Source organism: Cavia porcellus, unplaced genomic scaffold (genome assembly GCF_034190915.1).
Source record: "Cavia porcellus strain 051 isolate PalLab524CR breed Dunkin Hartley unplaced genomic scaffold, mCavPor4.1 scaffold_8, whole genome shotgun sequence".
NCBI classification, from domain to species: Eukaryota; Metazoa; Chordata; class Mammalia; order Rodentia; family Caviidae; genus Cavia; species Cavia porcellus.
Window position 1 is genome coordinate 37,449,652 of NW_026947491.1, and position 13,927 is coordinate 37,463,578.

The window sequence follows — 13,927 nt, forward strand, 5'->3', positions numbered from 1 at the left end:
AAATACATATTAATTACTAAGAGGGGAAAAAGAGCCTTCCAGTGAAGCAGTTTGAAAGGACTTACCATAATCAAGTGAACAAAGTTCCTATCTTTAGTACTGGGACAAAGAGAAATTATACTCTGACAGTATGCAATGAGAAAAACACTCCTACTGACTGAGGTACACAATCTAAACTTAATCATAAGAAAATCTAAGGCACCCCCAAATTAAGAAAAAGACAGTTAAAGCAAAACTAATTCACAAACTTTAAAAAGTATCAAAGTAATGAAAGACAAAGTAAAACTGATTGTCCTAGCATAAAGAAATCCAAAAAGACGTTACAGTTAAATGTAACACACAATTCTGCATTTAAGCTTTTTGTTACCAAAAAAAAAAAAAAAAAAAAAAAATCACTATGGAAACCAGCAAACTTGAATGAGGTTTAAGATTAGATGGCAGGAACATAGTACCTTACTTTTCTCACTGCTGAGACCAAACACTCTACATCCAAAGTTAAAGGAAAGATTTATTTAGCTCACAGTTTGTAGAGATTTCAGTCTGTAATTGGCTGACTCCAAGACAGTGTAGCATATGCAGGCATTACAGAGGAGAATCAGTTCACGGTAGACAAAAGGTAGCAAAACAACAAGAGAAGGTCAACCACAGCTCTTTCTATCTCTTATATGTTATCCAGGATACTGGACGGTGGGTAGCACTCACATCCTTAATCCTAGTGTCCTTGATCATACACCACTGCACCCTGTGTCAATCCCAACATCACCCTAGACTCAGCCACCTCTGAAAAAGTCCCAGCTATGACTGCGTGAGACTTGGGGGCAGGGAGCGGGAGACATCTAAACCAAGCCACAACACATAATAAGACTGATTTCCTGATTTTGATGGCCGTATCAATTATTTAACAGAAAGCTCTTGTCTCTGTATTTGTCTGAAGAGACAAGATTGCATCTGCAACTAAGTCTCAAATGGTTCAGGGAAAAAAAAAGTACTTAAACTGTACTAAAACTTTGAGCTTGTTTTTTAAGTTACCTACAAAATTGATTTACAGCATCTAAAACTAGCATGTAATCAAAGCAGTACTCTTCACAAATGAACATGTCTTTATCTCATATAAGGACTATTATTTGTGAGATTCTCAATGACCTCTGATCATAACCACCCAATAAGATAACAACTATTGAGTTATCCAGTTGCACTGGCCATATTTCAAGTGCTTCTAGTCACACTGCTGTCAGTTATTGCACTGGGCAGGGCAGATACCAAGCATTTCCATCACTGCAAAATTGTCTGCTGGACAGCAATGGCCTACAAGTTGGGAGACCAACTAATACAACAAATAAAAGCCAAAGAGCTACACAGATCCAGTTATAGAGATAATAGTAAGTGCTCTGGTAACAAGTTATTTAACCTCTCTAGAGTCTGTCTCATTTCTGCAAAATAGATCAACGTATCTAAACATTGGAAGCCCACTAAAAAATCAAATAAAATTTATGAAAAATATTTAGAATGGCTAATGCATAGTAAATAGTACACTAGCTCTCTGCTCTAAAATGGATAATTATTTGATTGTAGTACTTCAAAACTATAATGGTTATACAATTACAAGAACACCAAAAAATTATAAGAGCACCAAAGAGCTCCTTGTTGTTACATTCAAAGAAAAATTTGTTGGTTCCTACCTTAATTCTTCCTAATGATTACAAGCCCCATCTTCCTTTCGTTTCTGTAACAATGCACACCCCTGCTTCTCTGACGTTTACAATATTCTTTGGGACCTCACATTCTTCCAGTAAACTTTTTATGTTTGAAGTCACTGTGGTTCTACTATAGGATATCTTTTTTCCAAGACACTGTCTCTCTTATGCAATTTCAATTAACTACAAATAGTCTCAATTAACTATAAATTTCTATTCCCAGCCCATATTCTGAATTTTAAAGCCCTATATCTAATTGTCTACAAAGAATCTCTGCTTGAAACCTCCAAAAACACTTCAGAGTATGTGAAAACCAAAAGAACTTGGTCCTTAGTTGGTATGACCATGAATACAGTTGCATAAACTTGGAGTCATTTTTTAATTTCTCTCCTGTACCTGTGACCCATCAATTGAGACCTATTAATCTCAAATTTCATACACTTAGCCCATCTCAATTCACAATCTAATTCAAGCAATCCTCAACCCTTCCATAATGTCAAAAGCCTTCTAACTAATCTTTCAGATCCACCTTTTTTGGATGTGCCTCCCTTTCTTTCAATGTGTCACAGTATTCTAGTTCTACCTACTGAAACTACCAAAAATAAGTCTAATGTGGCTTCTAAATGACATTTTTAATAATAAGATATTTTACTACTCTACTCTTGGCTAAGCATCCTTAGTTCTTTCTATACTTTGACAAATTACAATTTCAAGGCCACAAACTGCCTTTAAAAATACAGACCCTTTTCTTGAGTATGATCTACATATACTGATTCAACAGTTTATGTAACATTACCTGAAGTTTCAAACCACAATTACTAGTTTTAATGTTTATAGCTAAAAGCATATTAACCCATTAAATATTTAGTAAGTACCCACCTCATGTAAGACATTATGTTTAGGGATAAAAGTGACAAAATGACAAACCCTGTTTTCAAAAGAAGTTGTATTAGAATGCAACAACAGAATAAACTTAGGTTAGGTTAATAAGTTAAATAGAGTTATGTTGGAAAATGACAAAATGCTATGAAGAAAAAAGGCATAAAACGGGTAAGAATTTTTTTTTAAAAGACAGTAAGAAATGTAGGTTGAAGGCTGTTGTTTCATAAAGATCTCTGTGACACAGCAGAAACGTGACTAGAGAAAAAGGAGGTGGAGTCGGCAAGGAGTACTAAAGCCTAAATAAGGTCTATCCTTTTAGTGCAATTAGGAAAGAAAGCCATTTGAGAAGTGACATGATTTTCTAAGGATCACTGGCAACTGAAGTGTTAGCAAAGGTCATAGTGATTTTTAGGAAGATATTTTGCAAGCGAGTTTTCACATTTCATACTGAATTATGTGCCACAATTTTTAACAAATGCAAAGGTTAAGTTTTGGGAATATAAAGATACTGGGATATTTTAGCTCTAGGCCCACAGTTCAAAAGCAATACAAGGTACAAGGCTTTGCTTAAGACATTACAATTTTTTTGTGTTTTTTAACTTTATTCCTTTCACCGGGCAAAGTAAGTCAAGATCTCATTTATATCACTGAAAGAGCAGATGCTAGAAGAACTTGCTAATTCAAAGTTATAATGAAAGCTATTCTATGACTTAATTATTTTATGCGTTCCACTCTTTTGAGTAAAGCTTTTATGACTGTCTCTCACTGATGCACCTAAAAATGTACAGTATTAAGCTGATGGGTAGTGTAACTTTCTTATTACTAAACAGACTATGGATGAGGAATCAACAACATTGTGTAACACTCTGATTCAGCCTACGTTTACAGATTAACAGCACAGGTTTTCAAGAAAATTTCCTGAAGATTAATAATTCTTGATGTTTGGATCTTAAAACTATGAATCCCATCATCATATGAAGATACTACAGGTAAAAAAAAAAAAAAGGCCAGGAATATAGCTAAGTGGCACAGCACCTGCCTGGCAAGCATGAGGTCATGAGTTGATCCTTGGTACAAAAAAAAAAAAAAAAAAAAAAAAAATTCTTAAAATTTCTTCCATGATACCGTTCCAAAGAGCATAACATTAGTCTTCCCCTTTGACATATTTCCCCTTTACAGCATGAGTACAATCACAGAAAGCAAACATTCAAATTTTATCCCGCTGAAATCTTAGAATGTACTCAAAATTCTCAGACAAAAAAGTAGAATATGAAAGTGACAGTTAATGTATTTGCAAGCACCAAAAACTATATAGTTTAAGTGTAGCAGCAATAATTGCAGTTATTTTAAAACACAATACTTGGATACAGTATTTAAAAAAAGACTTTAAAAATTTCAATTCTTTTGCCTAGTTAAAACAACAAAAACACAAGGCCTGCAAAGTTTTCATACGGCTTTAATCAATAGAAAAAAAAAAGTAAAATGATTAAGCCAAGTCTGAAAAGGCAGAAAAAAGAAAGCAAGGCTCTGGGAAGAGACTAGATTACAAATTGAAATTTAAATACAATTGTTAATAAAAGAGAAAAATTAAGTTATTTAAGAATGTATTTCAAGGATAGGAAAGTAAGTAGCTCAGTGGTAGTAGCATGCTCAGGTCTTAGGTTCAATCCCACCATAAGGGGGGGAAAAAGCCTTGCCTTCAATATTCCGCAGCTGTGGCAAGTAGTCAATACACAAGTTAAAACGTTTAAAACGAGAAAATGCACTTATTGATATACTTTTCTAAAATTCACAAGAAATTCCCAAACTGGTGTATACAGATTAGCATCCACTAGCCAAAAAGTTCCTTTAAAATTATCTTCATCAGTTTTGCTTAAGTATCTTAGTTCACTGGTAGTTCAAAGATGTTACAATGTAATACAAAATGAATAACGCTCCACTGGCAGACACTGGAATACCGTAACCATACAAACATACTGGGGTGCATTTTTCAAATTCAAGACTTGTATCTTAATGTTTCAATCAAATTCTCTAAACTAAGTATCTTTTAAAACAAGTTTTCATAAAACCTGTAGTTGGCAAGACTGCCAGATAAATCTGTAAGAAATCTCTTACAGAAGAAAGAGGCGACTGATGAAGTCTGGACCTCCTGGCCTTTTAGTTGTCAGTCCGGGAAGCAGGTTTTAAAAAATGAAGTGGGGGGAGGGGCGGAGTAGTTTGAAGTTCAGGGCACGGGGTAAAAGGCTGATGTTTAGAAGCTCCGGATGTTCCCTACTCGCACACTCCAGAGGTCACAGCGTAGTAAAGTTTGGTTTCACAAGCGGATTTGGACGCTGGTGACAAAAGCAGTCTCCCCAGTAAGGCAGACACCGGGGTCGGCCCGGTCGCAAAGGGGGTGTCTGGCCGTTCCAGAGGAGAGCCCTCGCCCCCCCGGACCCCTCTCCGATGGGATGGGCTCCCCCGGTCCAAGCCGCGTAGGCCACAGAGAGGAAATGTGTCGGGGTGCGACAACCGACGGCGGCGGCCGCGCGGTGCGGGCCTCCCTCGCGAACGCACAGGCCCCGGACTGCAGTCTCCCCAGCCTCGAGAGGCGGCTCCAACTTTCCCACCGCGCAGGACGCCGCCTAGGCCGCGCGAGATTCCCAAACTTTGTCGGGCCTGCGGCCGCGGGGCCCGCTCCCCAGCTCGGCGCCGGGCCCGGGCCCACAGCTCGCCAGGCAGCCGCTCGCACCCACCCACCTCACCCGGGGACGGCCCGTGTTTACCTCAGGCCGAGGTCGAGGCGCTCGCTCCGGCGGCCGCGGCCCCACCGCAGGAAGCTCGGGTTCCGTCACTCCGCCGCCAAGTTCCCCAACATGGACTCCCCCGTCCGATCAGAGTGCTTGGGGGCGCAGCGGAGCAGGCCGGGCTGGAGCAGACGGCCGACAGGGAGCCGAGGCAAACTGCGCTGCTCCGCGCCGCTCGCGCCACCGCGGCTCCCCTTCCCCCGCCTCGTCAGGCCTCCTCCCCGCCGCCCGCCCTCCGCGCGCCACCCCCTCTCGGCCCGCTCAGCCGCGCCGCCACAGGTCGGCGCGCTACGGTGACGACGACGACGAGGACCACAGCCCCTACAGAGCCCGCCACACCGCCGGCCTCCTCCCTCTCGCGGGTCCTGCGCGCACGTACGCAGTGCGCCCCAGGACCGCAGGGGGGCGCCGGCAAACCATCGCAGCGAAGGAGAGCGTGGAGGGCGGGCGACGTCGTGCGCCGGGCAGCGGGAGGAAGGGCCGGTCTGAGTGGCGGCGGATGAAGAGGACCGCTCGCCCCGCCCACTGCGCGCTGTGCGCCTGCGCGGCCTAGGCACTTAGGGTGCTCCTCCGGCGGCCGGGCGGACTGCAGCGCGGGACTGTTATGAAAAAGGCTCCTGAAGGCTGTACATGCGGCCTACACGCTATCCGCTCCATCTCTGTTGTAGGGTGGCGTTGAAAGCGTGTCTGTACCGTTGAAAGCTTGGCCTTGGTGCATTTTGCGGGCAGGGCGTGGCATCCGCAGCGTGTGAGCCCACCTGGCTGGGCTCCTGGCACTCACGGGACGGGGCCTCGACTCATGCAGCTCAAGGGCTGATCCCGGGCACAATCTCGGACCAAGAAAATTGAACCTGCTGGTGATTAATATAAATCCCACCACTTTGTAGTTAGGGATGATTTTTGACCGGGTCTGCGATATAAAACGTGTGTCATTGTCGACGACTGCCCGAGCGAGGCTTCGCAGACTTCTTTGTGGTTTTCAAAGGAACTGGCTGTTTGACCGTATCATTTCTCTTGGGGCACTTTCAGGAAGCCCCTGACTTCTGTGCCCGCCCTCTGCGTCCACCTCTCCCGGTGGGCCGTCCCGAGCCCGCAGTAGGGAGCGCTCCGCCCCTACTCCGTCTCCAGGCGGCGGGTCTCCCTGCGCGCCCTTTCTGGTGCGAGCCTTCCTCGCTTTCCGCGCTCGCGCACCACGCGACCCCTGGCCCGGGTTTGTCCTCTGTGCTTTGCAGGCCTCGCCGGCTACTGACCAAGCCCCTGCCGCTTTGCCCCGGACTGGTCAGTTCCCTGCTGCCCATACCTACTCCCAACGTGACTTCAGGACACTCTCATCCTGTGCATCCTGTTGAATCTGCTTAGTTCCTTTCTCTGAAAATTGGGATAGTGTCATTCACATTGGTGCTATTGCCGAGTACCTAAACTGAAGGAACATGTGAATGACAACCTCTTTTGCAGTCTTCAGAGTTTCACAGGATGTTTTTGACCGGGAGGTTTGAAATTTTAATGACTGCAATGAAATATCTTAGGAAGTAGTAATTTGAAAGAGCTGAAATATTTTATACTGATGAACAAAATTCTTAGGAAAAAGGAGCCTTTCCCTGTTACTACCAGAGCAAATAGTGTATTTTAAAGAACAAGGAACCAATGAAAATTAATGCTGAAAGAATTACATTAATATAAACAGATCAACAAGCACTGTGAGGCCAAGATGTACTTTCCTTCCTTTCTTCTTTTTCTTTTCTTTTCTTTTTTTTTGCTGAGACACGGTCTCCTTATGCAGTTCAGGTTGGCCTTGGGCTCACTTTGTAGTCCAGGCTGGTTTCTAAATTGCAAGGATCCTCGTACCTCAGCTTCCTGAGTGCTGGGATTACAAGAGTGCCCGACCACACCCCACAAGAACGTAGTTTTCTTGTGTAATCTGTAGGATTCACCTTTGAAAATCCTATCTCTAATAGTAACTCCTGATAAATCTGTCTGGTGCAACATTCTTCTGTGTGTTTTATATTTTTTTAACATGTTTATTTTTTTTTTCTTTTTGAGAATGTTCCTTTTCAAAGAGTAAAAAGAGCACTGTCAAAAAATTGTAATCTTTAAATTGATAATTCAGCTTTTAGTTTCAACAAAGGTAGAGTTTCAACATTTTAGTTTCAACCAAACTAATACCAAATCTTTTAGTGTATTTTTAAAATTTATTTATTTATTTACTTATTTTTGTCTTTTTTGAGACGGGTCTCCTCGCTATGCAGTTCAGGCTGGCCTTGAGCTCACTTTGTAGCCCAGGCTGGTCTCGAACTCGCACCCACCTCAGCCTCCCAAGTGCTGGGATTACAGGTGTGAGCCACCACGGCCGGCTATCTTTTAGTGTACTTATTCCCTAACTGATTTAATTTTTTACTTTTAATTGACATATGAACTACAGTAAAACCTTGGGTTGCAAGTGATTTGTTCTGCAAGTGTTCTCTAAGACAAGCAAACATTTCCAAAAAATAGGATAAACAAGCAGTGTCTAGGTATGTGCCTGGCAAGCATAAGGTTGTGAGTTCGATCCAGTACCAAAAAATTAAAAAAAAAAAAATCAGTGTTTCCCACTACAAGTGATTCATGACACCAAATGTCACATGATCAAACTGAACCAATGGTTTTCTCTTTCTAGCTTGGTTCCTTTTGTTTCATTGCTGAGAGGTTTATTTAATTCACAGTTTGTGGAGGTTTCAGTCCATGATCAGCTGGTTCCAAGGTAGAGTAGCATGGCACAGGGTCAACAGTGCAAGGTGGCAGAAGACAGAAAAAGCAGCAAGAGTAAAAAGGTGGGGGAGAGCAAGTCTCTTTTCCTCCCTTGTATTGTAAGTAGACTTACTAGAGGAATTCAAGTTCATTAAGGTCAAGTTCCTTCGTCCCAGCATCACTCCACTCCAGGTCATTTCAAACTTTAAAAATTTTTACACCAATGCACCTTGTCAGTGATACTTAAAGATGACGGAGCAAACCTTATTTTCCTAGAGTTTTAAAAATATCACTTGCTCAAGCTCTTCACTAGAGCCAGGGGTGTGGTCACAAGAGAATTTTCAGTTCTGCTTGGAAAAACTGCCCTGACTGCATCCTTGGACATAACTTTAGAGGCTCTTGCTCAACAAAAGGAACCACCATTTGTTGATGAAATTGTGTCCTTGAGGAAGAAGATGGGTCTGGATGAGGATAACATTCAAGAGCTGCTGAAGAGGGGCTGGAGGGTTAGCTCAGTGGCATAAGTGCCTGCCTTGCATGTGTGTGGTCATGAGTTTGATCCCTGGTACCGATAAAAAAGAAAAAGACAAAAAAATAAAATAAAATAAAATAAAGCTGCTGAAGAAACATGACCAGGAGCTAACCGCTGACAAATTGATGGATCTGCATCGTGAGCAGTAGCAAGAGATTATGATGGAGATCTCTTCTGCAAAAGAAGAAAAAGACTCTATTGAGCTAATAACAGTTATTCAATTGGTGATAGTGAAAGTTGTCATACACAATAAACCTCTCCTTTTCTTCCTTACTCCAGCCACAAAAGTTTTCAAAAGTAAATGTGAGTTCATTTTTAAAGTTTTCCTCATATTTTATATTCTGCTTATTGTTTTGTGTTATATTAAAGTGTTATCATTTTTATATCATTTTTCATTGGGGTGTAGAACCAGTTATCTGAGTTTCCATTATTTCTTATAGAGAAATTTGCTTTGATATACAAGTGGTTTGGATTACAGGCATGTTGCTGGAATGAGATGCCCACAAACCAAGATTTCACTGTGTATCTTTATGGAGTATGTTGTGCTTTTTCCATACATGTATACCTTGTGGAATTGTAAAATGGGGAATTAACATATCTATCACCTTAACACATACACTGTGGGTGTATGTGTTGAGAAGATTTTAAATCCATTCTTTTCGTTATTTTAAAATGTACAATATGGAAGTATTAACAATAGTCACCATGTTGTATAACAGACCACCAGGAGATATTCCTCATGTCTACCTGAAATTTTGAACACTATCTCCCTACCCACATCCATCCTCCTATCCACTTAATCTCTTAGTTTTGATTTGCTACTAATTTTTACTTTCATTTGCAAAGAGAAGAGACGAAGATGGTTTGTGGTAGGCCATCGCTTGTATCCCTAGAGAAAAGACTGTGTATATTTCTGTACATATAGCTTCCTCCTTATGTTTGCATGATGAATATTTATTGGTCTGATTTTTTTGAATTTATAAAATAATAAGAGATGCTGAGTTTTAAATAAGAAACCCTAACTCTAACTATAAAATGAAAGGGTAAAGTTGATAAAAGCAACCATCAGTGTCAACATTTAGATTTAAATAGGACTGTAAGAAGCATAAACAATACACATCATTAAAAAACCTTCAACTAAATGCACAATTGGTGTTACACTTTTACCCAGACACTTAAAATATCAATCCTGTCCTATGGTAACAGAAACCAATAGTGTCATCTTTAAGATGAAGATTATTCAGTGTAACAATCTTGACAGTTTATCAGGCGTATCTGCTATTATAAATTTAACTATTATAAATAGAATACACCTGAGCATGATGGCACATGGCTGCAATCCCAGCACTCAGGAGACTGATTTAGGAGTATCAAAGTGGGTTAAAGCCCAGGCTGAACTACACAGAAAGACCCTGTCACAGAAGGAAAGAGAGAGAGAGAGAGAGAGAGAAGAAAGAAAAGAAAACAAAATTAAAAGAGGAGAGATTGCAAAAGGGGCTAAGATCAGTTTCATGTAAGAGCCGATAATTTAAACAAAATTTATTCATGTAGGTATGTGTCTAAATGTAAAGGCTCCAGTGTGTTCTTGGGTCAGTCTCCAATTCCCCGCAGCACCTCATCCCATTTTTATGGTTTTCCTCCCATCTCACAATTGCTCCTGCTGAGCCACTCAGCCCTGGACCCAGCAAAAGATGTGACCACAGCAAGTATAGAAGACATCTCTTCAACTTATCCTTCTACCTAAAAATCTTTCAGTATTCATGTCCACACACACTGTTTTTCTTCCATCATCAAAGAAAAACTATCTCTTAATTAAACCTTGGCATTCTACTCATGTGGTAATCTGGTATTTGGAGGATTTGTAGACTGTTAACATAGAAAGCAACTTAGAAATTGACACAGAACTACTAAATTTTTAATCCTCACAAAATAACTGCATATTTGTGAAATCCTCTAATCTCTTGTCAGCATGATTTCCAAAAGAAAGGCATTTTCGACACCAAGGACTGAACTTGAAACCTCTTTTTATTTGTTTTCCCTGTGGAGAACTGAAGCCATCAGAGCCCTTGTACATTTGAAACTTTCTTTCAGAATGTATCCCTTAGAACTCTGCTCTGTGAGAACAGTATTTTCTTTTGTTTTTGTTGGTGTTTTTTTTTTTTTTTTTTTGGTTTTCGTTTTTGACACAGGGACTTGCTATGTAGTTCAGGCTGGTCTTGAATGGGACAATCCTGCCTTAGCCTTCTGAGTGCTAAGTATTACAGGATTACACCCTGCTCAAATTCAATATTTTCTATGGTTATTTTTCTGAAGACTGTATTACCTCTCCTCACTCCATATCTAAAAATAATTTAAATTCTAAGACTACTTCTTCATTTTAGTTTCTATTTACTCTCTACATTAACAGTAACAAATCTTAATTTTAACAAAACAACAAAAGTATATAAGGTATATTCATAATTATATAAAATATATAAAGAAAAAGATAGTTTGTGCCACCATATACAGTACTGGAATAAGTATACATATGCATTTATCTTTTTTAAATTGTACAATTTTTCCTATAGAATTCATTGTCAAAGTAAGATTGATCATCAGCCTGGAGGATGGGCACCTACAGCGGCCACCAGGGGGTGCTGTGCCCGCCACACTCAGGGAGGTGAGAGCTGCCTGCTGCCAGCCATTGACAACTACACCACCAAATTGTTAGAGTTTTCTGGCACAATAGAGAAGCAGAAGGAAAAAGAAAATGAAAGTGGCCTTTATTGAGGACACTGAGAGGAGCCCACAACCCTTGGGGGTTTGACTTTCTCCCTGTCTGGATACAGAGGGGTAGAGGATTATATGATCTCTGATCAGAAGTAGCGAATGGAGTGGGCATTGATGATGTGTGAGGAACTGATTGTAATTTTCTTCATGAGCAAACAGGAAAGGAAGCTGCAATGAAGGCAAATGAGAAGAAGGAGGAAGGTAAGCATTCCCGCTTTGGCCTTCTGCCATGTTAGACCACCACCATAATTGTATAGTATTTTATACTAGGGCAAGACTCTTTCACAAATCAAGGAAAGCTAGATTCTCCTGTGTATGCCAATCCACAAGAATTGAAAATATCTCAGTCTGCTCTCCCTCAGCTTCCTGGGAACCCAGCAATTCAGATTAATGGACAATGGGAAACTCATAAAGATAGTTCAGGGCATTGTTACTATTATAACTGAGGAACACAGGAAAGAACTTGGAAACCATCCTGATGGAATTGGGATGCAAGAACAAGCAAAGATTTCCCACAGCCAAAGAGATCCAGAGCTTTCTTTCATCAGATGAAAACTACCACAGCGTTTGTCACAGCCAGTCAGACAGTCATTGTGGTTCTGCTCTGCTCAGGAGAGTTGGATGAACGAGGGCATACCTTATATACCGTGACTGTACTGATGAAAAGTGGCCGGAGCATGCTGACGATCAAGGTAGACAGTATTACCTCAGGGTGAATGGATCTCGATCAGAATGGGAACTGCCGAAGTATAATGCTTCATCTCAGTAGCAAGAAACATAAGTAAAAGTCGGAGCCTGGAGAGGCAGCTGCAGAAACCAATAGTATTAACAAAGTGGAGACACAGTGCCATCGTATTGGACACCACTGACAAGGAATCTCCAACTGCCTCAAAACCCTGCCTTCCCGAAAGTGAATCACCCCCCTCTTCACCAAAGCACCAAGACCCAGGCCAAGAGAAATACGGACTGTTAAATATAACAAAATTTACTGAAAATGGGGAAAAGGTTCGAAAGAACTGATTGTCTTCCTGAGCAGTGTTGCAAGTTTCATCTTTACTTTTTACCAAAACTCAAAAAAATAGTACAAGTTGGTTGGGGAGTAATCAGTCCAAACCAGAGTTCACAGTGGACCTTAAGGGGACAACAATCAAGATGGCCTCAAAGGATAAATCCAGCAAGAAGAATGTATTTGAGCTGAAAACTCTGAGAACAGAACTACTAATTCAGTCAGATAATGATACTGTTATTAATGACTGGTTTAAAGTTCTTAGCAGTATTATCAATAACCAGGCTGTAGAAAATGATGAAGTAATAGAAGAGGAGATACCAGACTCATCAGGAATAGAACAGCAAGATAAAGAAAAGAACCAGAAGGATCTTTAAAAACTTCATTCTATGAAAGTATCTAGCTTAGATTCTTCAGAACAGAAAAAAAAAGAAAAAAGAAAAATTTAAAGAAGTTTCTTACACCATGCCCACTTTACAAGCTGTCCGTGAAAAGGGTTATATTAAAGATCAAGTATTTGGAAGCAATCTTGCTAATTTGTGTTAGAGAGAGAATGACACGGTGCCAAAATTTGTGAGGTTATGCACTGAACATGTTGAAGAACATGGTTTGGAAATTGATGGGATTTACAGAGTAAGTGGCAACCTTGCAGTGATTCAGAAACTGAGATTCAGCTCAGTGGCTTAAAGGCCTGCCTGATAAACATGAGGTTGTGAGTTTAATCCCTGGCAAAAAAAAAAAAACAAAAAAACCAAAAAAACCAGAAACTGAGATTTGCAGTCAATCATGATAAGAAATTGGACTTAAATATCAGCAAATTGAAAGACATTATTGTCATCACTGGAGCACTCAAATTGTTTTTTTGAGTTATCAGGGCCTCTATTTACATGTAACCATTTTAATGATTTTTTTTTTAAATGCAATTAAGCAAGAACCAAGGCAGGGTGTTGCTGTCATTAAAGATCTAAGCAGACAGTTGCCAAAACCAAAACAAGATAAAATGCAGGTTGTTTTTAGACACCTTAAAACAGTTATAGAAAATGGAGGAAAAACCCAAATGACCTATCAAAGTATAGCAATTGTTTTTGGTCCCTCTCTATTAAAGCCAGAAAAAGAGACTGGTAATATAGCAGTTCATACTGTTTACCAAAATCAGATTGTAGAATTAATTCTTCTGAAATTAAGTTCCATCTCCAGACAATGATTCTTGTGGAAGATAACATGTGGGGTAGATGCTGGATTCCATCATGTTTCAGATCTTTATATTCAGTGTGTTTTATTTTGGGGCTAAGCAGTGGCTCTTTTGATTTTGTACTTTTTGAGGGGTCAGAAGGGAAGGGGAGTGTGAAAATGTCTGTTAGGCCCTCATCTTTGCTGCTTTTTTTTTTTTTTTTTTTTTTGTCTTTCTCATTTTTATCGGTACCGGGGATCTAACTCACGACCGCCTGCTTGCAAGGCAGGTGCTTATGCTGCTGAGCTAAATCCTCAGTCCCAGTTTTTTTTTTTTTTTTTTTTGTCTTTTGCTGCTTTCTTG

General features: G+C 40.5%; 1 protein-coding gene and 1 pseudogene across 3 annotated transcripts in view; one reads left to right on the forward strand and one right to left on the reverse strand.

Moving 5' to 3' along the window:
* Scaf11 (SR-related CTD associated factor 11) overlaps positions 1-5,523 on the reverse strand; it is a 65,004-nt gene extending 59,481 nt beyond the window's left edge. For all 3 annotated transcript variants that reach the window (XM_063254603.1, XM_013159247.3, XM_003476081.5), the window contains exon 1: positions 5,342-5,523. The gene's annotated coding sequence lies outside the window, so the exon portion shown is untranslated. The remainder of the gene's footprint in view (positions 1-5,341) is intronic.
* A 443-nt stretch (positions 5,524-5,966) lies between these two features.
* On the forward strand, positions 5,967-13,597 carry LOC100726141 (rho GTPase-activating protein 12-like; annotated as a pseudogene).
* The last annotated feature ends 330 nt before the right edge of the window (positions 13,598-13,927 follow it).